The sequence below is a fragment of the Notechis scutatus genome, chromosome 9 (genome assembly GCF_049901735.1).
Source record: "Notechis scutatus isolate UNSWTSFEM ecotype Mainland chromosome 9, rNotScu1.2, whole genome shotgun sequence".
NCBI lineage: Eukaryota > Metazoa > Chordata > Lepidosauria > Squamata > Elapidae > Notechis > Notechis scutatus.
The window spans coordinates 20,069,116-20,095,090 of record NC_142017.1 but is presented as its reverse complement, the minus strand read 5'-3'; the positions used below and the strand labels follow the sequence as shown (position 1 = coordinate 20,095,090).

The 25,975-nt window shown below is 45.7% G+C and overlaps 1 protein-coding gene across 4 annotated transcripts in view; it reads left to right on the top strand.

Moving 5' to 3' along the window:
- Positions 1–244: 244 nt before the first annotated feature.
- LOC113420285 (adhesion G protein-coupled receptor G1-like) overlaps positions 245–25,975 on the top strand; it is a 79,804-nt gene continuing 54,073 nt past the window's right edge. For 2 of the 4 annotated variants that reach the window (XM_026680129.2, XM_087971713.1), the window contains exon 1: positions 245–310. The gene's annotated coding sequence lies outside the window, so the exon portion shown is untranslated. Of the gene's footprint in view, positions 311–8,484; positions 8,932–25,975 lie in introns of those variants that run through there. The other 2 variants (XM_087971715.1, XM_087971714.1) reach the window with 2 other exon arrangements.

The window sequence follows — 25,975 nt, the reverse complement described above, 5'->3', positions numbered from 1 at the left end:
GAATCAAACTGCTGGCAGTGGGCAGAATTAGCCTGCAATATTGCATTCTAACCATTGCGCATCATGGATGGATGGGTGGATAGATGATGGAAGGGGAAAAGAATGTAGATTTATGTGCCACTTCACAGTGCTTTCCAGTCTCTCTAAGCAGTTTAGAGAGTCAGCCTCTTGCCCCCAACAATTTGGTTCCTAGTTGGGAGAATTACTGGCTGGCTGGGTCCTTGCAGTGCCTGACCTTTCCTTCCTTTCCTTTCTCTCCAGCTACTTGTGACTCACAAAACCCAGAGGAAGGAGGCTCCTGCTGAAGCAGGTAATTGTTCCATTTGTGAAAGTTGGCGCTTGGCAGGGCAGAGCTGGATTCTGCTTTTAATTTTGATTTACCTGGCATGCAAGTGCTGAATCTGTACCTGTATCAGGTAGGACTGAATCGGACTGGCCGCAGGTGCTTCAGGTCGAATGTCTATGGAGATTCTCTGGAGTCATCCAGGTCATGGCTATCCCAATGATGCTTTTTCAAGAGGCAACTGGACTTTTCCTTTGAAGACATTTCACTTCTCACCCAAGAAGCTTTTTTTAACAGACTAACAGAGTTGGGACCTTGGAGGTCTTCTAGTCCAACCCCCTGCTCAAGCAGGAGACACAGGATTACATAATAACAGAGTAGGAAGGGACCTTGGAGGACTTCTAGAATCTAGACAGACTGACAGAGTTGGGAGGGGTCCTGTAGGCCATCCAGTCCAACCCCCCGCCCAAGCAGGAGACCCTACACCATTTCCGACAAATGGCACTCCAACCACTCCAATGCCAGAGACCTAGAAAAATCTCCCTCAAGGAGCAACGATCACCTTTAACTCTCTACTTTGCACCACTCCATTAAAAAAAAAAGTATGTTATTTGTTCCTCCAGGATATTGTGGCCAAGGTCACTACTTATATTTAGTTTATCTTTAAATAGAGCTGAAGAAGCTTCTTGGATGAGAAGCGAAATGTCTTCAAAGAAAAAATCAGAAAGTCCAGTTGCCTCTTGAAAAAAAGGACCTTTGGAACTTTAGGCTGAAGCTTCTGCCTTTCCCATCCTAGCCTGACAGTTTTTCTCCAGTGGGTTGGATAATACGGGTGGGGGACATGAGGGTGAGGAGGTGGAACTAATTAGGGGACCCTGTGATGTAACCGACTCGTGGGGATGAGTCTGCCTACCGAGATGAGGTGGACCAGTTGCTTTTGTGATGTGGAAACAATAACTTGGTCCTCAACACCAATAAGACCAAGGAGCTGATAGTGGACTATATAGAAGGAACAGATCAGACATCCAGCCCTTGCTTATCAATGGAGACAGAGTGGAGCAAGTGGCCAGTTTTAAGTTTCTGGATGTTACCCTAAAAGAGGACCTGACCTGGGGTGCTTACATTGCAGGTCAAAAGGGCCCAGCAGAGATTATTCTACCTGAGGCTTCTCAGGAAACAGCAGCTGAATGGAAAACTGCCGGGGACCTTCTACTGCTGCACCACAGAGAGTATCTTAACTTACTACACCTGTGGTTTGCCAATTGCACAGGGGCAGATAAGAAAGTACTCCAGAGGGTTAATGTCATTGCCCAGAGGATCATGGGTTGCCCTCTCCTCTCTTTGGAAGAGCTTCATAGCTCCCGCTGCCTTAAGAAAGTTCAAAACATTCTCAAAGATCATCTCATCCTGGGAACCCTTTTTTTGAACTATTACCATCTGGCAGACGGTACAGGAGAATGAAAACAAGGACAAATAGGCTGAAAAACAGCTTCTATCCCAGGGCAGGAGCTCTGTTGAATTCTGCTGTATAGTGCAATATGAATGCAATATCAGGGGTTTTCCATTCAATGTGTGAAATGTGAAGGATGTGTGTTTGTGTTTATTTTCATGGTCATGACGTGCACTGAAGATGGTGTTTGATTTCGTTGTACGAGGTGCAATGACAATAAACTAAACTAAACTAAACTAAACTAAACTAAAAACAAGGACAAATAGGCTGAAAAACAGCTTCTATCCCAGGGCAGGAGCTCTGTTGAATTCTGCTATATAGTGCAGTGTTGGTGCGGTGTCGGGGGTTTTCAATTCAATGTGTGGAGTGTGAAGGATGTGTATTTGTGTTTATTTTCATAGTCATAATGTACACTAAAGATGGTATTTAATTTCATTGTACAAGGTGCAATGACAATAAAGTAAACTAAACTAAACTAAACATAGGCAAAACATGACAATTATACTACTGTGCAATGCAAGATTCCAGGTTCCATATCTGGTTTTTTTGGGGGGAGGCAAATAACCTGTGCTGGTTAACACTGTGATCATAAACACTAAGATTTAGGTTCTCAAAGGGCTTTATGGATCAATATTATTTCTGTTTTTTTGGAGGCAAATAACCTGTGCTGGTTAAGACTGGCATCATAAAAACTCTTAGGATCTCAAACGGCTTTATGAGTCACAAAAAGCCATTTGTGCATTCCTGAATGCTTGTCTAGGAATACATTTGTTAGCTGTTAAGGCAGCTGCTTCTCAATCTTTCTCCTGAGAGCCGTTCGGATCATCCAGAGAGTGGGAGGTGCTTCAGTCTACGTCGTTGATGGCTGAGCTCAATCACTGAGGAACGCTCCACCCTCCATCACGTGGCTCTCTTGCGTTCCCCAGTTTGCGCTCAGCCGTCGTCAAGTTAGGCTGTGCATTTCTCACGACCCACCATCAATGAGGTCCTCGCCTAGATCGGACCCTACTCGTGGTCAGGTACCTTCTCAAGGGGGCAGTCCTCTCCCAGAAAGGGACCCGGAGGAGGATATAGAGTATCTAGACCAATTTGGGGGAAGAGGAAATGGAATGGGGGTCTATGCAACAAGAGGAGCCCCTATCGGAGGTAGATCCTATGGAGGGGACATGTCCGAGGATGAGGGTCTCACCCCGGACCAACCCACTGTTGCGGGCCTGTTCAAGCCCCACATGTTTAAATCCCTTTTATTCAAAGCCAGGAACATCTCTGGCCTGTCGGTGCAAACCTCCTCAGCTCTCCCCTCCCCGGCAGAAGGTCAGGAGGACGCCATCTTTAGTCAACCCGTGGTGGAGGCGGAGGTAATCCCGGCTCCACCCCTATTTCATGACCTGGTCTCAAATCAACTGAATTCTACTAGGGCCCCTCCCGCCCCATCCAGCCTGGACAGGAGGTTCTTTAACCTCGAGTCGAGTTTCTGTGACTTACTCAACACCCCCGAGGTGGATGAGCCCATTGTTGGGTTGGCCTCCTCGTCCTCCCCCAGTGATCCCCTAGAGGCTCTGAAACCCGAGGACAAGAGGTCCGAGCTCGCCCTACGTAGAGCTCACCAAGCGGACTCCTGGGCTATTAGATCAGCCACTGCGGCTTCTTTCTTCACCAGATCCTCGATCCGGTGGCTTCGGCAACTGAAGCAACATGTTCCCCCCCTCCAACACAAGGGCTCACCAGGACATAGCAAAACTGACGGCCGCGGCGGAATTTTCCGCTGACGCCACCTTCCATGCGGTCAAGTTCTCTGCCCGGGCAATAACGTCCCATGTCACTGCTCGCCGCCTGCTCTGGCTTAAACACTGGCAGGCGGACGTTAAAAACAAAGTTAAGCTGGCTACTGCCCCCATAAAAGGGGACAAACTAATTGGCACGGCTCTGGACCCCTTGCTATCTGAAACCCGGAGCAAGAGAAAATTTCTCCCTCCTCTGTTTCGGAGGTCAGAGTCTAGAGGCCCCCAGCCATTTCGGAGAGGCTCCTCCCGCCCTTTCTACCAGTCTCCCTTCCCGCCAAGGTACTCGAGACCCCCTCCTCCCGACCGTTCCAGCCCCAGGATTGAACCGATCCGGCCGATAGGAACAGGAGGGGCAGCGGCTACAGGCGCCCTTTCAGGGGCTCAGGAGGGAGGCCCTTCCGGCGTAGATAGATCCCGTCCCTCCTCCCATCGGCGGACGCCTCAAGCACTTTGCCGACCGATGGGACTCTTCCACCTCTGATACCTGGGTCCGTGATACCATCAGACTCGGCCTCACGCTCGAATTCAAGAGCTCCCCCTGACTCCTTTCTGGCGTCCCCCCTCAAGGGACCCCATCAAACGCAAACCTAATGGATTCAGCAATCCATCATCTTCTCCAAATACAGGCCATTCAACCCGTCCCACCCTCCCAGCGGGGCAGGGTTCTACTCCCACCTTTTTGTAGTCCCCAAATCCTCCGGAGGATGGAGGGCCATCTTGGACCTTAAACGCCTTAACCGTTATCTGGTCTATCGCAGGTTCAAGATGCACACCCTGCAGTCCATCCTCCTCAGCATCCGCCAAGGGGACTGGCTATCCTCCATAGACCTCTCCGAGGCCTACCTCCACATTCCAATCCGACCCTCCCATTTCAAATTCCTCAGGTTCTGCTACAACCACCGCCACTTCCAATATGTCGCCCTTCCCTTTGGGCTAGCCTCTGCCCCGAGGACCTTCACTAAGGTCCTCGCGGCCCTGGCGACTCATCTCAGGAATCTCCCGGTCCGCCTCCATTGCTACCTGGATGACATCCTCATCCTCTCTCCCTCCAGACCCCAAGCAGAGAGGGACATCAGGGTTCTATCTCAGCCCTCCAAGACCATGGTTTCCTAGTTAATTGGCAAAAGAGCCAACTATCCCCATCTACAAGGATCTCCCACTTGGGGGCTGTCATTGACTCAGTGCAGGGTAAGGTGTTCCTCTCCCCCGAGAGATTCCTTAGTATCCAGGAAGCCGTCAGGCATATCAGGCGCTCCAGGAAGGTTACAATTTTAGAATTGTCCAAATTACTGGGTAAAATGGTTTCTTGTATCTCCATTGTTCCATGGGCCCGTCTACACGCTAGACCCCTACAATGGTTCCTGCTCCCATTCCAGCGGACCGGCAGAAGCAACTCAAAGGCCACAGTCAAGGTACCTCCAAGAGTCCTTACATCTCTCCTCTGGTGGACCAGCCCCACCATCAACAAGGGTCACTTCATCAAGGAGCCCCACCACCTCACCCTTACCACAGATGCCAGCCTGTCCGGATGGGGCGCTCACATCCTCTCGCTCTCAACTCAGGGCACTTGGTCTCAGGTAGAACGGGGGTGCAGTATAAACTGGCTGGAGCTCCACGCCATTTTCCTGGCCCTGCGCAGTTTCCTCCCCCAAGTACGTGGGCGTCATGTCCTCATACTCATGGACAACGTCACCGCCAAGGCTCACGTCAACCGTCAGGGGGCACACAGTCCATCCGCTTGATGAGGGAGGCCGAACGCCTCTGCCGTTGGGCAGAGCGCAATCTCCTCTCCCTCAGAGCCGAACACATCTCAGGGGACTCAAACACCCAAGTGGATTGGCTAAGCAGGACCACGGTGGACCAGTCCGAATGGCGCATCCACCCGTCACTATTCAGGGAAGCGACCAGATGTTCGGTCTCCCGTTAGTAGACCTCTTCGCCTCCCCACTCAACACGCAACTCCCCAGGTTTTTCTCCAGGTACCCCTCCCACGGGGCCGAGAATCACGACGCCCTCCGTTGCCCCTGGCCCACAGGGCTCCTCTATGCCTTCCCGCCTCTAGCCCTGGTTCCCAGAGTTCTCCAGAAGCTCATCTCCGAGAGGGCAGAGCTGATTCTAGTAGCACCCTTCTGGCCCAGGCGCCCCTGGTTTGCGGACCTCCGCAACTTATCGGTGGCCCCTCCCTGGAGAATCCCCCGACCAGGATATCCCTCTCCCAGGGCCCCTTCAACACCCAGACCCTCAGTGGCTCCAGTTAGCCGTTTGGAGGTTGAGCGGGAGGAACGCTTAAGGAAAGAACGGTTTTCCGACCAAGTTATTGAGACCATTTTAGCCGCCAGGTGGCCTTCAACAACCCGCATATACAACGCCACTTGGAAGGGATTCTGCGAGTGGTGTCATGGTCTCCAGATCAACCCGCTGTCACCTTCCATAGCTCAGGTCTTGGAGTTCCTCCAAGAGGGCCTGAGGAAAGGGCTTTCCCCAACACCCTAAGGCGTCAGGTCGCAGCGCTATCCACAGTCATTGACTGTGATAACCTGGGTTCCCTTTCCCACCACCCCGTATTCGGGCATTCCTCAGGGGGCCACCAACCTGTGTCCCCCAACCATACACCGATACCCTACCTGGGACCTTAACAAGGTCCTGGTGTCTCTGACTAAGCAACCCTTTGAGCCTCTCAGGAAGCCTCTCTCCAATTCCTCACATTCAAAGTGGTATTCCTGGTAGCTATTACTTGACCCGCCGCATATCGGAGTTAGCAGCCTTGTCGGTAAGGAAGGACCTTTGCATATTTCATGCCGATAGGGTGGTCCTCCGACCGGACCCTACCTTCCTGCCCAAGGTTAACTTGACCTTTCACAGGGCTCAAGAACTCATACTCCCGAACTTCTGTCCCAATCCCTCGCGGGAAAGGGAGAAGCTTTGGCACTCACTGGACGTAAGACGGGCCCTACGCATTTACATTAAGCGTACCCAACCCTTCCGGAGGTCAGAATCTCTCTTCCTTTCCTTCCAGCCCAAATCCTTAGGCCACAAAGTGTCCCCGTCAACCATCTGCCGCTGGATTAGGGCTACCATTTCCAAGGCTTATTTGTCCCAGGCACTGCCGGTACCCAGGGGATCACAGCACACTCCACCAGAAGTGCAGCCACCTCGGCGGCTTGGGCCACCCAGGCTCCAATTTCTGATATTTGTCGGGCAGCCACTTGGGCATCCTCCTCTCCTTTCATTAGACACTATAAGATTGACACCTTTGCCTCGGCGGAGGCTTCGTTTGGTAGGCGAGTCCTCCAGCGAGTCTTCAGGGAACCTCGGAGATTGCAGGACCAGACGGGGTCCCTCCGTGGGACAGCCAAGCTTTGGTATGTCCCACTCTCTGGATGATCCGAACGGCTCTCAGGAGAATGGGCGTTGGTTCTTACCTGACACGCCATTTCTCTGGAGCCGTGAGGATCATCCAGCCCTGCTAATTGCCGTCTGGTGGGGCCTTGTTTCGCCAATGACCTATTTAGCATAGGGAGAGTAGAGCAACGTCCTTCTCTTCACCTTCGTCTTCACGCAAACTGGGGAACGCAAGAGAGCCACGTGATGGAGGGCGGAGCGTTCCTCAGTGATTGAGCTCAGCCATCAACGACGTAGACTGAAGCACCTCCCACTCTCTGGATGATCCTCACGGCTCCAGAGAAATGGCGTGTCAGGTAAGAACCAACGCCCATTTCCTTTAGTTACCTAAAACTGCTTATCAGAAAGTCTTATCGAAGTTCAAAGACTGGTCATAAAACCCTTCCTTTAGCACCATCATAACTTCCGGCAGCCTCTGCATTAATGGTTGTAACTCAAGCACAACCTGTGCTTTTAAAAACAATATCCCTGAAAGATCTTGATGTCATTCCAATATGTTGCCATTGGTAATTTTGTGGCTTTTCATCTTAATAGCAATTCTTTGGGAGATTTTCAGATATATTTTGGGGTACATTGCAATTTTGAAGCCCTTTGAAATACCCCTGTTGTGATGGATGAGTCATGGGGTTTGGGGGTTGCTACCCAAAGAAATAACACCTTTATTCAATTTGGGGGAATTTACCCAGATTTGGGACATTCTGCTTTAGGGGAAGATAAAGGAAGATGAGAAAATATGCATTTGCCTCCCTCCCTCTCTCTTTTTCTGTCACTCTATTCCATCCATCCATCCATATCTGTCTCTATCTATCTATCTATCTATCTATCTATCTATCTATCTATCTATCTATCTATCTTCCATCCATCCATCCATCCATCCATCCATCCATCCATATCTGTCTGTCCTATCTATCTACCTACCTACCTACCTATCTTCCATCCATCCATCTATCCATATCTATCTGTCCTATCTATCTATCTATCTATCTATCTATCTATCTATCTATCTATCTATCTATCTATCTATCTATCTATCTTCCATCCGTCCGCCCATCCATCCATATCTGTCTGTCCTATCTATCTATCTATCTATCTATCTATCTATCTATCTATCTATCTACCATCCGTCCATCCATCCATCCATCCATCCATCCATCCATGTCTGTCTGTCTGTCTGTCTGTCTGTCTATCATATCTATCATCCATCCATATTTGTCTGTCTGTCTAATCTCTCTCTAACTCCCTCCCTCCTTCCCTCCCTCCCTCCCCCTCCCCTCTCTCTCATACGATACACTGTGATGGGTCTCGCCTGTTCCTTGTTTGTTGCAAAGAATTAATTCAGCAAACCCTGGCTTCCATGAAAGCAGATTCCCTTTTTATCCTCCCTCTGAGCTGAGGCTGGCAACCAAGGCTCCTTGTCCGCTTTCCACAGCAGGTCTCCGTGATAGACGAGAGGGGACTTGTTGTGGACCTCTTTAGCCAGACTGAGGAAGCCGGGCAGTGCCATGGAGTTTCTATGCCTTCCAGAGGTAGGGAGAGCCCCCTCCCGCGGGGAAGTTAAACACAGTGGCGTCCTTGTGTCTGCTGTTTCTGCAGTTTCTGCCTCTCTCGTGACCGAGAGGGAAGCTCACGCCAAAAGCACCCAGGGGAGGGGGCCTCAGAGATGCCAAACCTGGGTCAGACTTCAGCAAGAGAGGCAATGTCCTTCAGGGTGGCATGTGCAGGCAGGAGCATGGGCACCTGCTGAGATTCTCTTTGGGCAGCCCTTGTTCTTTGCCCTAGAAAGAACTTCTGAATCAAAGTTCTGGAATCTGGTTGCTTCTTTCATGCTTTGTTAAACCAGCATGAGGAAAAAGCTTGCCGAACTCTGCCCCTCCAGAAGTTGGACACTTTTAAGCGCTCAATGAAGTTGGGTGCATGTGTCCATAAACATAGGCTGGGTTTTCCTTTCCTAAAAACTGGATCCATTTTGCATCCATTCATCATATCAGATCCAGGAACTGCTCTCTGATAAGGTTAAGTGCCCTCTTGGTCCCTGAATAGGACTAGTCGAATCTCTTCTTTGAAACTCCCAGCTCTCACAATTTCTAGAGGCAGTTTCTTCCACTGGTTAATTGTTCCAACCGATAGCCAGTTTCTCCTTAGTTCTAGGTTGCTTCTCTCCTTGATTAGTTTCCACCCATTGCTTCTTGTTCTGTCTTTCAGTGCTTTGGAGAATAGCTTGACCCCATTTGTGGCAGCCCCTCAGATATTGGAAGACTGCTCTCATGTCCTCCCTAGTCCTTCTTTGCATTTAGACGTGCCCAGTTTCTGCAACCGTTCTTCGTATGTTTTAGTCTTCAGTTTTAGCCATCATCTTTGTTGCTCTTTCTAGAGATTCAACATCTTTTTTTACATTGTGGTGACCAAACTTGGATGAATATTCCAAGTATGGTGTTACCAAGGGATTTTAAAGGGGTAATAACACCTCACGTGATCTAGGATTGCATTGACACTTTGGCTACTACAGCACGCACATATTTAAGTGATTGTCCACTTAGGTCTCCAGGATCCTTCTCACAGTTACTACTATTGAGCCAGGGACCTCCTATTCTATATCTGCTTTTTTGGCTTTTCTGACCTAAATGTAGAACCTTATTATTATTATTATTTTTGCATCGAATTTCATTTTCTTCATAGGAACTTCTGTGCACTGTGCTGCTTTACGTCATAATTGTAGGGTGGAACCTAACTGGGAACTTCTCTGCTCGTTTACAAGTGCATCATTTTATTTGCTTGCCAAAAAAAGCCAAGCCAGGCAGGTCAGCTGGCTCAGTTTGTTGTCGGTGTGTGTGTATGTGTGTGTGTGTGTGTGTGTGTGTGTGTGTGTGTGTGTGTGTTTTGCTGCTAATGGCTAATTACTGGCCAAAAACAGAATAACTGAAGCCTATTGTTGCTGCCCTTTTTGTTTTTGGCACTAAGGAATAATTAAAGTACTATTTAAAATATATATCTGATTTGCTTTATTTATTTATTTTTAATTCTGGGAATCAAGCTGTGTCATTGGATTTCACTGGCTCTAGTGTGAGTACCAGGAAAGCCGAAAAGATCCTAAAAAGAGATCCTCCCTGAAACTCTGGAGATCAATTTCAGCCAGAATTGAAAGCCTGAGCTGGTGTTCCAATGGCGCTCCAGATGTTTTGGTATTGTACCCAAGGCGCCCATTACTATTGGTATTACCTTGGCTTTCTTTTGCCACTTTTATTCTACTTCTATTTGCACAGCTTTGCATTTTGTGATTTTTCTCCCGTTCTTTCTCGTATTCATATGATCCAACACATAGCAAGCCAGATGTCCAGACTGGAGTTGGCATTTTTGTCCACTTATTGAGTCCTTCCCAAGGACCTGGGAGAGGCAGATGTGGATGTTTTATAATGCTCGCGATATCATTGTGGGATGTAAACTGTTCTGAGTAAAGCTGCCTTTTGCAATTGACCAATGGCGATTTTGTCAATGCCAATGGTGTTCCAGTGGTGCTCCAGATGTTTTGGGAGTATCCCTCTTGGGATAAATATCCCTCTGGTTCAGTTCCAAGACGGGAGAAAGACACTGGAACACATGGAGGCTGCTTGGAAAGATGGTTTAATGATGAAGCAGAACCACCTGAGTTCTGGGCAGCTGACCCCATGGAGTTGAGAGTGGGGTTTTTTTATACCTTCTCTTGGGCCTTGCCCTTGAGCTTCCTGTTCCTGTGCAAGAGCATGTCTTTTATTGGTTGTTGTAGGGGACATAGCTGGCTCTGTGGGTTGTCTGAGCTCTCAGGTTTGGTTGAAGTTTGGACTCTGATGCAATGACCTTAGGAGATGAGTGACCTTAGGAGTGATGCAGTGACCTTAGGAGATGCAGTGAGCTCTGCTGCTGGATGGGTTAATCCTACTATGTCCTGGAGGGTCAAGACTTAAACCCATCATCCTGGAGCTGAAGCTCTTTTGCTTTGTAGATAGGATGGCCCAGTCTTTCTTAATGGGCACAAAATATATGCTGGGGGGGGGATATTAAGAAAGACTTGGGGGCTTTCTGCCTCCAAGAACATGTTTCTCCACTCCTTTAGGGAAATAGAATATTCTGCCTTTTTGATTTTTGTCAAAATATTTCACTCTTCTAGTAGAGGCGGGTCTTCCCCCACACCCAAGGAGCCTATTACTGTTGGAACTATTCTATTCCTATTTGTTGGTCTTTGAGTTTTGTTATCTTCTCCAGTTCCTTCTCTTCTCTTCTGCTGTCTCCAGGTATTGTCACACCCACCATCCAGACCTCTTTGTCCTTCTCACCAACCATTGTTAAGTCTGGGGTGATATGTGGCAGGGGTCCGTCCGTTTGCAGTTATTCTAATTATTCTGTTGGCTGTTCCTGATTGGCGAAATTACTTCCAGGTGATGCCCTACCAACCCATGAAAACCTATGATGTCATAATCGTGTGAAGGAGAACTTCGCACTTGGAAAACTGAAGCAAATCTTCACGGGGCCTTTTTTGCATTCCCTGGAAGCCATTTCCTCTGTCTATTTATGAGGATTTGCAACCAAGTCGAGCCAGAATGGATCACAGCCTCCACACTGACACATAATCAACCAGCACCTTCTGTCCCCTGCCACTCATAACATTTGGCACCGGCCGACTGGCTCTTGCAGAAGGCAGACCGAGATTCCAAATGTTACATATTTGGTGGGGATCCAGATTGTAACTGAAGGACTTGGGGGGGCGGGGCCAAGTAGCATCTATGTAAACAACTGCAGGGAACTAGGAAGCAGAGAAGGAGATATTGTGCAAAAGAGATGGCCTGGGGGAGAAGGCATCTCTCTCCTACCCCAAGCATGTCCCATGTGCACCAAAGACAAATTCCTTGGGTGTCCAATCACACTTGGCCAATGAAGAATTCTATTCTGTTCTAATTCTGTTGCATTCCATTCTTTCCTGTTATTCTATTCTATTATTCCATTCTATCCCATTCCATTCATATTCTGCATTCTGTTCTGTTCCATTCTATTCTATTCTATTCTATTCTATTCTATTCTATTCTATTCTATTCTATTCTATGCTATGCTATGCTATGCTATTCTATGCTATGCTATGCTATTCTATTCTATTCTATTCTATTCTATTCTATTCTGTTCTGTTCCTTCCCTTCCCTTATTCTATTCTATTCTATTCTATTCTATTCTATTCTATTCTATTCTATTCTACTCTACTCTACTCTACTCTACTCTACTCTATTCTACTCCTTATTCCATGTTCTATTCTATTCTATTCTATTCTATTCTATTCTATTCTATGCTATGCTATGCTATTCTATGCTATGCTATGCTATGCTATTCTATTCTATTCTGTTCTGTTCTGTTCCTTCCCTTCCCTTATTCTATTCTATTCTATTCTATTCTATTCTATTCTATTCTATTCTATTCTATTCTATTCTATTCTATTCTATTCTACTCTATTCTACTCCTTATTCCATGTTCTATTCTATTCCTATTCCTATTCCTATTCTATTCTACTCCTTATTCCATATTCTATTCTATTCTATTCTATTCTATTCTATTCTATTCTATTCTTTCCCTTCCCTTCCCTTATTCTATTCTATTCTATGCTATTCTATGCTATGCTATGCTATGCTATGCTATGCTATTCTGTTCCTTCCCTTCCCTTATTCTATTCTATTCTATTCTATTCTATTCTATGCTATTCTATGCTATGCTATGCTATGCTATTCTATTCTGTTCTGTTCCTTCCCTTCCCTTATTCTATTCTATTCTATTCTATTCTATTCTACTCTACTCTACTCTATTCTACTCCTTATTCCATGTTCTATTCTATTCCTATTCCTATTCCTATTCTATTCTACTCCTTATTCCATATTCTATTCTATTCTATTCTATTCTATTCTATTCTATTCTATTCTATTCTATTCTATTCTATTCTATTCTATTCTATTCTATTCTATTCTATTCTTTCCCTTCCCTTCCCTTCCCTTCCCTTCCCTTCCCTTCCCTTATTCTATTCTATTCTACTCTACTCTACTCTACTCTATTCTACTCCTTATTCCATGTTCTATTCTATTCCTATTCCTATTCCTATTCTATTCTACTCCTTATTCCATATTCTATTCTACTCTATTCTACTCTATTCTACTCCTTATTCCATGTTCTATTCTATTCCTATTCTATTCTACTCCTTATTCCATATTCTATTCTATTCTATTCTATTCTATTCTATTCTATTCTTTCCCTTCCCTTATTCTATTCTATTCTATTCTATTCTATTCTACTCTACTCTACTCTACTCTACTCTACTCTACTCTACTCCTTATTCCATGTTCTATTCTATTCCTATTCTATTCTATTCTACTCCTTATTCCATATTCTATTCTATTCTATTCTATTCTATTCTATTCTATTCTATTCTATTCTATTCTCCTTATTCCATATGCTATTCTATTCTATTCTGTCTGTTCTGTTCTATTCCCATCCCATCCCATCCCATCCCATCCTATTCTATTCTATTCTATTCTATTCCTTATTCTGTTCTGTTCTGTTCTATTCCTATTCTATTCCATTCCATTCCATTCCATTCTACCCCTTATTCCATATTCTATTCTATTCTGTTCTGTTCTATTCCTATTTCTATTCCTATTCCCATTCCATTCCATTCCATTCCTATTCTATTCGAGAAGCAACCTGGAATTAAGGAAAAACTTCCTAACAGGGAGGACAATTAACCATTGGATCAACTTGCCTTCAGAAATCGTGGCCTCTCCATCCCTGGAGGTTTTTAAGAAGAGACTGGACAGTCACTTGTCTGAAATGGCATAAGGTCTCCTGCTTGAGCAGGGGGGGCTGGACCAGAAGACCTCCAAGCTCCCTTCCTATTCTGTTCTGTTCTAGTCTAGTCTAGTCTATTTCCATGCTTAGCTGATTATCTCTTGCCTTCTTTCCTGAGCTGGACATTTGACAAAAAGCTGAGTCATTCCATCTGCTTCAGAAGCTGGACTGAAGACCCAGCTGTCCCTTCCCAGCTGTCTGAAAGAGAACAGCTGTCCAGTGGCAGGAGCTCCTGACCCCTGTAACTCCACCCAGATCAGGAGCTTCTGAGAGAAGGGCATCCTCAAGTTGTTCTGCCATTGAGGGGCCAAACACCTCCTGATTCCTAAGCAGGTAGGTGAGTTCCGAGGATAATCTTGGGTGTGGGAAGGAAGATGGGTGCCCAGCTCAGGTGGATGGAGAAAGGGAGAAGTTCTCCCTCTACGATTCTTCTGCAGAAGAGCTAATTTGGAAGATGAAATGCTTGGTGTGGAGCAGGAGGTCTGGGGGGCATTCCTGTGCCTTGTACTGTAGGTTTCCTTCAGAATTGGTCATTGTCATGAGTGTTTCTCAACTTTGAGCACTTTAAGGTGGGTGTCCCCGAATTCTGGGAGTTGAGGTCAACCCATCATAACGTTGGCTAAGGTTGGAGAAACCCTAGTTGCCTCTGAAGTTCTGATGAGGGTACTGGGAAAACCTTTAGCTGAACTAGAAGATGATTGAGAACTTTAAAAAGTATGATGGAGATGTGGGCCTCTCTGCCCTTGCTACATTTTCTCCATTGGAAGTTGCAGCTGGGAACCTTCAAATTATAAACAATAATTCCATGCAAGTGACATTGTGCTGCTGGCCACAACTGTCTTTTGGAAGGAGGGTCTGCTTGGAGAGAAGCAGGGGTGGGATTCTACCGGTTCGCACCGGTTCGAGCGAACCGGGTGTTAAAGTTACATCTGGTTCGCTGAACCAGTATTTGAACTGACTGACTGGCCCACCCCTCTCCTCCCCTCCCAGGAGTCTCCACACAGCCCATTTTCGATGGAAGTCAGTGCAGGATCTGTGTGGAGGCTCTGGGAGGGGATAAATGGGCCTTCCGGAAGTCCCATGGCTTGTCAGAAGGTCACAGAAAGGGATCACATGACCCTGGGACACTGCAACGGTCGTAAATGCGAACCAGTTACCGAGCGCCTGAATTTTTATCATGTGATCACGGGGATGCTGCAAAGGTCACAATTGTGAAAAAGGGTCATAAGTCACATTTTTTAGCGCTGTTGTAAATTTGAATGGTTACTAAACAAACTATTGTAAGTGAAGGATTACCTGTATTTCAATTAATGAACAGCAACAGAATCCACCATTTGGATAGTCCCCTCAGAGCTGGCTGAGGAATTCTGGGAGTTGAAGTCCACACACCTTAAAGTTGCTATGTCTACAGTAATGTCATTTTTTAAATGAAGAAATCCTTAAATGAAGAAATCCTTAAATGAAGAAATCCTAATGCCCCGATGACGAACCTATGGCATGTGTTTACCTACTTACCTGCACTGTGCATGTGCACACCTTCCAGCTGATTTTCGGCCCATTTGAGGCCATTTCCCCCTCCCTCCTCCTCCCCCCCCACCCCTCCTGCAGGCTGGCAGGCAATAGCTTTCCCCCCCCCCCCCCCCCCCCCCCCCCCCTCCCCTGGCAGCCTCAGGAGGCTGGAAAATAAGGCCTCCTTGCTTTCGGGAAAGTTCGTTTTTTTTTTTTTTTCTCCCGAAGCTGCTGCGATTTCTTTGGATTTCCTTCGTTTCCCCTTTGCTCACCTCCCCCCCTCCTGGAAGGATGCTTGTACTTTTTCCTAGCGCTGGGGTGGGGCAGTGTGCGTGAGCAGGCTCTTTTGCTTCTCCCTGAGGCTGCAAAGTCTGCCTTCTTCTCTCTTGACCGAGCAGGCATAAGTATATAGAAATAATAGGCTCAAAAGCGCGTGGAAACAGATTGATCTCCATTGGGAAGGTACAAGAATGAACTGCACTTCTAACTCGGCGTTTGAATAGTGAGCGAACTTTTTTTCCAGCGTGGGTGTTCTTTCCCTCCTGTAGAACAAACCAGGGAAAAAGTGCGGGAAAACACGAATTCTCCCCCCCTCTCTCTAATAACGCATCAGTGGGTCTTGGAGACAAATTTTTTTGATTAAAACACTCGCTGTTTTCGTCCTTTTTTTTTTTTTCTAAAGCTTGGCCCCAAAGGCTGCCTCTCTAAAAAGCTTGGTGGCTTTAAGTTTGGGGGGGGGCGGGGTGTCATATACCCCGTTTTTCACTTTGTTGCGGCGTGATGCCTTTTTCCTACCCTCCAAGTGATCGTCTTATCGGGTATAACAACTCTATTTTTGTGAAAGGGGGCCCTTACGTTCACGGTGAATCCCGAGCCTGTTACACTAGCCTCCGAGGCCTCAAAGGCCGAAAACACGATGCACAGTGCAGGTAAAGGGGTGGGGAAGGGATTTTGTGCGCACATGCGCTGGGGGTGGTGGAGCGCATTGCATTGTGGGTGCTGGTATGTGCACATGTGCACACTTTCGACATACCACAACAAAAAGGTTCACCATCACTGTCTTAAGGCGATCCCATGGATAAGGCAGACACCTTGTTTTTAGGAAGGGAGAATTTCTAAGAAATGTTTATATAGCTGATGCCTGTCGTTGAGCAATGGTTGAGTGCTTCAAGCAGGTCGCGTGGACGACAGAATTCTAGGAAAGGAAATGGGTTTAATTCGATGCAAAACGTCTCATTTTGTGAATGATCTTGTGGTTCCCTTTTCTCAAGATGTTTCCCTCAGCACCTGGGGTATTGGAACTGTCATTGGCTTCCAAAGCTTGGCTGCCAAATGTGCTTTTGAATGTGAAAGAAAGGAGACATTCATAAATATATGGATTTTAAAATTTTGTTTAATCATACCCACCTTTGTTATTTTTACAAATAACTCAAGGCAGCTCAAAGACATTCAGCACATCTTCTTCCACCTGTTTTCCCCATAACAACAACTCTGTGAGGGAGTAAGCCTGAGGCGGGACTAGAATTCACCGCCTCCTAAGAATGAAGGCAGAACTAGAATTTACAGCCTCCTGGTGATTGGCCCAAAGTCACCCAACCAGCTTACATGCCTAAGGTGGGACTAGAACTCATGGTCTCCTGGTGATTGGCCCAAAATTACCCAGCTGACTTTCATGCCTAAGGCAGGACTAGAACTCCCTGTCTCCTAGTGATCGGCCCAAAGTCACCCAACCAGCTTTCATAGCTGAGGTCAAACTGGAACTCCCCATCTCCTGGCTCAAACTCATTCAGCCAGCTTTCATTCCTAAAGCAGGACTTGAACTCACAGTCTCCTGCTTTTTAGCCTAGTGCCTTCACCACTAGATTATAAGCATGCATTTCACTTATTTCATGAATGACATTGGGCATCATATCTGATTAGTTTTTATTGAAGTGTCCTCCTGCTTTTGTTTGTCTTCTGCTGGCATCCCAATTGTTGGTGCATTGGATTGGAGTCCTCTGAAACACCAGGTTCACATCTCTCAAAATCCCCAGTCAGCTGGCTGGGGAATTCTGGGAGCTGAAGTCCACCTGTCTTAAAGTGGCCAAGACTTGAGTATAACACTGGTTTAGATGGTAGTTGCTCTCTTGGAGTAGCAAAACTGGAAGCCTGATCCTGACACGCTCCTTGAACCCTGATCTGCAAACTCGTCTTTGGAGACCTGTCATGGTGGAGGGGGATGACTGGCATTGCAGTCAAATGCACGAGTTTAGGGAAGGGTATCTACTAAAACAGAGCCAGTTTGATCTAATGGTTAAGAGGCACTAGACTAGAAAGTGGGAGGCTGTGAGTTCTAGTCCTGCCTTAGGCACAAAGGCCAATTGGGTGACTTTGGCCCAATCACCAGGAGAGGGTAAATTCTAGTTCCTCCTTAGGCATGAAATCCAGCTGGGTGACTTTGGACCAATCATCAGGAGACAGTGAGTTCTAGTCCCACCTTAACCATGAAAGGTGGCTGGGTGACTTTGGTCCAGTCCTTCTCTCTCAGCCCAACCTAACTTACGGGTCATTATTAGGAAATAGGAGGAGGAAGGTGTTTTGGATATGTTCTATATGCCTTAGGTTAGAGGTCTCCAACCTTGGCAACTTTAAGACTTGTGGACTTCAACTCCCAGAATTCTCCAGCCAGCTGGCTGGAGAATTCTGGGAGTTGAAGTCCACAAGTCTTAAAGTTGCCAAGGTTGGAGACCTCTGCCTTAGGTTACTTGTAAAAATAACAAAGGCATGAAACAAATGCATAAAGAAATAAAATAAGGTTTAGGGGAGAGATAAGTTTGTCCCGAGGAGAAAAGGGCTGAGTCATGGTGTGTCATCTGGATTGCCAGGATGCCATATGACTTATCCTCGGAATGCTGCTTGTGTCACTTTTCAGTCTGGTCCAAGGCCTGTGAGGTCATTCCTCTTTCCCAGGTAGTTGTATGGCTGATAAATGCGGACCAGAAGTGGTGGCGGGGGGAGAGGCAGGAAGTGCAGGGGAGGGGAGGAAGAACAGTTATAATTGCACAAATATTTTATTCCCTCCCGGAGTTCTCCTGGGGACAGTCTGTGCTCGGCCTCTCCATCTGACGAAGAGGGGACTTTTTATGTCCAATTGTTCTTGTGACCGAACGGTGGCTCTCGGGCTTCTGGAAAGAGTGTTCTAAATATACCCCAAGGAGGCTTGTTGGGAACAGCTTGGGCTGGAGATAAAACTCTTTGTTCTGCCACAAAGGAGGAAAAACCCAAATTCCGGTGCATGGGGCTGGTTGAAAAAGAAAAGATCTTGGCCCTGCAGCATCTGGGAAGAGGAAAGCCTGACCTTCTGAGATAAGACGGCTCCTTGCGCCAAGCCCCGTGCATCCATGCGCTGTGGCTGTGCCGAGAGAGTGCTGGGGAGGCGGAGCTGCTCAAAGAGCTGCTCGGTTTCCAAGAACAGGCCAGGCGCCTTGAAGTGAGAAGCGTCTGGCCATCGGGGTTTAATTGCAGAAGAAGCCAATGGCAAGAAGGCCCAGCTTTACCCAAGCTGCCAAGAAGTGGCCTGAGGACACAAAGACGTCGTTGTGGCCAGGAAAGCAAGATGTGGATTAAAAGGAGTTTCCTACTTTGAGACTTGGATTTTCCTTCTCTTTGGGCTACAGCCCAGCTCCGTTGCAGTGGAAACCTACCAGCTCTGCTCCCAATGATCCCACAGTGTAGATGGTCACCTGTAGGAAGGTTAAGATCCAGTCTGGCTTTAGGAGGATCTCAAATAAAGGCAATGCAAGTGCAGAAGACATGTTGGAAGTCCACAGTTACCCAGACTGAGGTCAGGAACACCTGTAGGGTGGTGAAAAAGGTAAAGGTTCCCCTTGCACATCCATGCTAGTCATTTCCAGCTCTACGGGTCGGTGCTCATCTCTGTTACAAAGAGCCAGCGCTGTCCGAAGATGTCTCCGTGGTCATGTGGCCAGCATAACTAAACACCGAAGGCGCAGGGAACGCTGTTCCCTTCCCACCAAAGGGGTCCCTATTTTTCTATTTGCATTTTTTATATGCTTTCAAACTGCTGGGTTGGCAGAAGCTGGGACAAGGAATGGGAGCTCACTCCGTCACGCGGCGCTAGGGATTTGAACTGCCAAACTGCCGACCTTTCTAATCAACAAGCTCAGCATCTTAGCCACTGAGCCACCGTGTCCCTTTGGGTGCAGGGTGATGTACATATGTCTAAAAAGTCTGCTACCGAAGCCCAGTTTCTTTTGCAATTCTGTCCCCTTCACCCCATCTCATGAACCTCAATGTCTGAGATCAAGATCTAGTTGGAGACTCTTTCGGTTCATCAAGCAGTTTTTAGGAACCACATGGATAGATTTTTCGCCATGATGGTCTCTCCCTGGTCTTTCGGTTCTCCTAAGGGTGCACTCATTGCCACTGAATCTATCCACCTTGCTGCTCCCCGTCCTTTTCCTCAAATTCTTTTCAACTTTCCCAGCAACAGTCTTCTCCAGGGTGTTGGGTCTCCTGCATAATGTAGGATAATTTGAGCCAGATCATTTGTGCCTTGAGTGAGAACTCTGGGTTGATGTGTTCAATAACCCGCCGGTTTGTTCCCTTGGCTGGAGTCTTCTCCAATACCAGAGTTTAAAGTGGCATCAATTCTCTTATTCTCCTGCATCTTTAAAGTCCATTTTTTTGCTTCCACAGAGCCTCACGGGGAAGTTTATGCCTTCCACAATCCTGCTTTTTGTAGGAATAGTCACATCAAGGCATCTGGATGTCTTTTCTAGGGCCGGCATGGATGCTCCACAAAGTGTGGTGCTATTTTTTGACTGCTTATTCCTTTACTGCTGATGATTAAAAAAAACGCCCCCCCCAAAAAAAAAACCCCAACAATATAAAAAAAAAAAAAAAAAAAAAAACCCCCCCCCCAAAAAAAAATAAAAAAAAAAAAAAATAAAAAAAAAAAAAAAAACAAAAAAAAAAAAAAAAAAAAACAAAAAAAAAAAAAAGAAACCAAAAACCAAAAAACAAAACCACCCCCCACCCCCCCCCAAACCACAAACCCACCCCCCCCCCCCCCCCCCCCCCACAACCAAAAAAAAAAAAAAAAAACAAACCCCCCCCAAAAAAAAAAAAAAAAAAAAACAAAAAAAAAAAAAAAAAAAAAAATAGTTCCACAAACTCTCCACCACTTCAGTATTTTCACATTCTAAGCAGTGGTGGGATTCATTTTTTTTTTACTACCGGTTCTGTGGGTGTGGCTTGGTGGGCGTGGCAGGGGAAGGTTACTGCAAAATCCCCCTTCCCTCCCCACCCCCACTAACCTGCTTTCCAGCTCCGTTCTCCTGTGCAGGGCAACAAAAGGAGACCCAGCCGTTCAGCTGGGACTCAATGGGAGGCAGAGAAGAGATGGTGTTGACAGGGCCAGTCAGAGGTGGGATTTGCCAGTTCTCCAAACTACTCAAAATTTCTGTTACCGGTTCTCCAGAACTGGTCAGAACCTGCTGAATACCCACCTCTGACACACACGCTCTTTTAATGCAGCTTTTCTCTCTCTGTAGAGAGAGAGAGAGATTGAATAAGAGGAGAGGGAAAACTCACTCCTGTTGCCAACCTGTTGCCAATCTCTTTTGCCACTTTCTGTCTGTAGTGTGACTTCCTGACCTTTCCGGAGAACTAGACAACGGGATGTTCTAGGATTCCCATTCTGGCAAGCACGCCCCGCAGCTTGATTGTGATGAACACAAAGACTTTTCTATAAACCGTGCAGAATCAATGGACTTCTTTTTGATGTCAGTTGGTCTCATTGTTTATCCAGTCTGCATCGGAATAATGTTTCATGTCCCCCAGCCTTTTCTAAAGTCAGTTTGAACACCTGGCAGCTTTTTTTTTTTTTCCACGTAGGGCTGCAATCTGTTATGGGATAATCCTAAGCATTATTTATTTATTTGATTTGATTTCTACTGAAATGACAGTTGCATGGTTGAAATTGGTTACCCCAGCACAGGATTCAGTGCGTTTTCTGATCTTAGGCAAACCTGGATGCTTTCCTTCACGATGCATTTATTTTATCGGGAGTTAAATGGCCTTCTGTTCTTAGCTTTGAGAAAGAGCTCGAACGTGGTGGCCAGGAGGTGTGTCAACATCTTGTGGAACTGAGGGAAAAAAAGACATCCCTTCTCTATTGCAGGACCTGCCCTATAGACGGTGGTTTTCCCCACCTACTCTTGGAAATATATCTGCTGGGACTTTAGGAGCCCTCTATTTGGGGGACGTAGGGGTCCATATGGAAAACTGGTACATTGGAAGCAGAGGTGGTATTCATCCGGTTCTCACCAGTTCTGGAGAACTGGGAGTGGAAACTTTGAGTAGTTCGGAGAAGCAGCAAATCCCACCTCTGACTGGCCCCGCCCCCATCTCTTCTCCGCCTCCTGAGTCCCAGCTGATCGGCTGGGTCTTCTTTGGTTGTCCTGCACAAGAGAACGGAGCTGGAAAGCAGGTTCGTGGGATGGGGAAGGAATGGAGATTTTTTATTTATTTATTTATTTGATTTGCCAATTGTTTACAAGATAATAAGTATAAGTGTATACATAGTTGTGAATACATGAAATGGGTACATATAAGAAAAATAAAAGAAGAATAAGAGAAACAATAGGACAGGGACGGTAGGCACGTTGGTGCGCTTATGCACGCCCCCTACAGGCCTCTTAGGAAAGGGGTGAGGTCAATAGTAGACAGTCTAAGGTTAAAGTTTTTGGGGTTTGGGGAAGAAACTACAGAGTCGGGTAGAGTATTCCAGACATTGACCACTCTGTTGCTGAAGTCGTATTTCCTGCAATCAAGTTTGGTGTGGTTAACTTTGAGTTTGTATCTATTGTGTGCTCTTGTGTTGTTATGGTTGAAGCTGAAGTATTCATTGACAGGTAGGACATTGCAATGTATGATTTTATATACCATGCTTAAATCAGACCGAAGACGGTGTAATTCAAGGTTTTCTAGTTCTAGAATTTCAAGTCTGGTGGCATAAGGTATTCTACAACGAGTAGAGGAGTGGAGAACTCTTCTTGTGAAATATTTCTGGACTTTCTCAATTGTGCTAATATCAGATACGTAATGTGGGTTCCAGACTGATGAACTGTATTCGAGTATTGGTCTAGCAAATGTTTTGTATACTCTGGTTAGTAGTGTGATATTACCAGAGAAAAAGCTACGTAGGATTAGGTTAACAAATTTTAAATTTTGCAGTATCCTTCCCCTGCCACGCCCACCAAGCCACACACCCCCCAAGCCATGCCAACAGAACCAGTAGTAAAAAAAATTGAATTCCACCCATGATTGGAAGTGGGTCAACTTGATTTGGGCAGAGAAGCAACCTTCCAGTCATCATTCAGCTGAACACATTCATCAATGCCAGCTCCTAGTTTTCAAGGGCAAGTCCTTGGCCTCTACGTTCCTCTCCTCCGGTGGTCTTCTCCTTCCCCTGGGCAACTGGGTCTCCTATCTGCTCTCTGGAGATCCAAGAGGTCCCAGTATGTTCTTGTTTCAATACAAAAATGCTTGGCCCTTATTTGGAAGAGCAGCCTGCAGAGGGGATTAAGGGCGAGACTATGTATGGCATGAGCTCAGCAGGAGAAAACCACGCAGAGAGGATAAATAGCCATTTGGAGGAAGCGGCCCAAGGTGGACATGGTGAAGGATCTGGTGGGAAAGGAGAAATTTGCTTCAGTGGGTAGAATAATCTGAATCCTCTTCTTTTCGTCTTCTTTCTTTTCCTCCTCCTCCTCCTCCTCCTCCTCCTCCTCCTCCTCCTCCTCCTCCTCCTCCTCCTCCTCCTCCTCCTCCTCTTCTTCCTTTCTTCTTCTTCTTCCTCTTCTGTTTCTCTTCCCTCTTTCTCCTCCTCCTCCTCCTCCTCCATTCCTCTTTTTCTCCTCCTCCAACTTTTCTTCTGCCTCTTCTTCTCCTTTACTTCTTCTCTACTTCCCTTATTTTTGTCTATCATAACGACAGAACAGAAATAGAACGTAGAAGCCTAACTGAAGCTCATTCCATTTAGAGATTGTAAACCACAATTTTCCCCATCTCTGCTGAACATCTTAGCATGCGCTGCCATTGTCCATAAATGATTCTTCTTCCACTGTAGGAGACCACATGTTGTTCTGAAAAACACAGAGAAAAGCAAGCAGGTATCCTTAAATATTTTGCGAGGCAACTACACTAACCCTTGTCAAATGTTTAGGAAGATGGGTCTTGGAATCCAAAACAACTGGAGAACACCACACCTTCTGCCAGCAGCATGATCCAATTGGTGTTCCACCCATATCTTGGATAATGATTGAAACCTGCCATATCATATGCCTGCCATCTAAGACTTTTGAGGAGCATATTGTCTACACCAGGGGCAGAGGTGGTACTCGGCAGGTTCTGACCGGTTCTGGAGTATCGGTAGCAGAAATTTTGAGTCGTTGGGAGAACCGGCCAATCCCACCTCTGACTGGCCCCAACCCCATCTCTTCTCTGCCTCCCATTGAGTCCCAGCTGATCGGCTGGGTCTCCTTTGGTTGCCCTGCACAGGAGAATGGAGCTGGAAATCAGGTTGATGGGGTGGGGTGGGAATGGAGATTTTGCAGTATCCTTCCTCTGCCATGCCCACCAAGCCACGCCCACCAAGCCACACCCGCAGAACCGGCAGTAAAAATTTTTTGAATCCCACCACTGACCAGGGGCCTCCAATCTGAGCAACTTTAAGCCTGGCAGACTTCAACCCCCAGAGTCTTCCAGGCTTAAAGTTGCCAAGGTTGGAGGCCCCTTGTCTACACAATTAGTGCACCACACCTATAGCCTTTAATCTTTGGAAGTTGGGCACCAAACCATAATTTTTAATACATCAGAATGAGGGAGCATTTAACTAACTTGGATCTAATGACATTAATTCTTATCTGATTCATTTAATAATGCCCAACTAAAATGCATTCCATTTTGGAGTTATTTTCCTGGCCTTGACTGTTCTTTTTTGGGGGGTTCTGCCCACATTTTTTGGGACTGTTTTTTCTCTTCCATGGTTATATTTTATAATTGGGTTTAGCAGCTCTCGTAGATCTTGGTTCACGTTGTTCTTTGGCTCCCTCCTTTCCACCTACTGCGCCTTCTTCTTTTTCAGTCTCCATTTGACAGTCCTCTTGGAATTCAATTAGTGAGATCGCTTTTTCTGCCTCTTCCTCTTTCCTTCCAAAAAATTCTGTATAAAATAATTCTGCTTTCTCAATTAAATCAATTCTATGTCTCTGTTCTTGCCATGTGAACATTAACCCTTCTGGAATCAGCCATCTATATTTCACCTCTTTTTAAAGTAGCATTTTAGTCAGGAATCGGTATTCTCTTCTCATCTCTCTCACTCTTCTGGGTATTTGTTTTAAGACCACAATCTCCTTGCCTTTGTATTTCAATGTTTTCTCTCTTGCCACTTGCAATATTTGCGTTTTAATGGCTTTCTTTGTAAATCTAATATGAATTTCTCTTGGTAAGCTATTTCTCATCGCATATCTTGTAAAGACTCGATATACCTCATCTATTCCATCCATCATATTCTCTTCAGTTATTTCCAAAGCTTCAGCCAATATTTTTATCATTATCTCAGCTAGATTTTGTCCTTTTTCTTCCTCTACGTTTTGGAATCTAAGATAGAATTCTGATCTGTCCATCTCCCATCTCAGCATACCACTTTTATCTTGTTCAACCACAGTTAATCTGCTGTCAATGTCTCCAATCTTCTTGTCTCTTTGTTTATCTTCTTCAATTTTTTGGAATCTCCTGTCATACTTCGACATCATTTGTTGAATGTTCTCCACTTTTTCATCAGTTTTCCCTGTTCTTTGTTCGATGTTCTCTATTCTCTTTTCAATAGTCTCTGCTCTTGCTTTAATATCTTGGATTCCTTGCATAATCATCTGTAGAGTCACTTTTTCTTGTTCTTTTTCTTGCTTTAACATTGTTTGTATTGAACATTGTCCTCCAGATGGTGGAGAGGCAGAAGTAGAAGTTGAGGATCCAGGAGCTGTAAGTTTCCTACTCATTTTAAACAATTCAAAGTCTTCGGGTTCTTCTAAACCTTAATGCAATTGTGAAGTAGCCAATTATAATTCAGAGTAAAAAATAAAAATGGTAAAGAGGAAAAAAAGCCCAATAGTAATAATAATAATAAAAAAGGGGGAGACAAAATTTCTTCAGGTTCTTGTAAACCTTAATCCAATCAGTAGTTAAATAAAGAAAAAGACTTAAAAAAAAACAAGAGAAGGGGAAAAATTCTTCAGGTTCTTCAACACCTTAATCCAATTGAAGGGTCTCAAATATAAAAAAGTGCATAAAAATGAACCAAAGGGGTAGATAAACAAAAAACAAAAAATGCCAGGAAAAAAAAGAGAAAAGGCTTTTAAGGCTTTCCCTTTAAAATAAAAAGCAAACGTGGAGATTGAACTTCCAAAAAAAAAAAAAAAAAAGACAAAAACAAGCTCCAACCAGGCCAAAAACCCAAATAGTTATTACAAGAATAAAGATTTTTTTTAAAAAAAATACAGTAAAGCTGGTAAGGAGGGATAGTACAGCTTAGAAAAAATAAAAAGAGCACACTGCACTTTGTTTAGTTATCCAAGGCTCTTATTATACCTCTCTTCTCCAAAGACTTATCACCTTTTCTTTTCATAAGCTTTA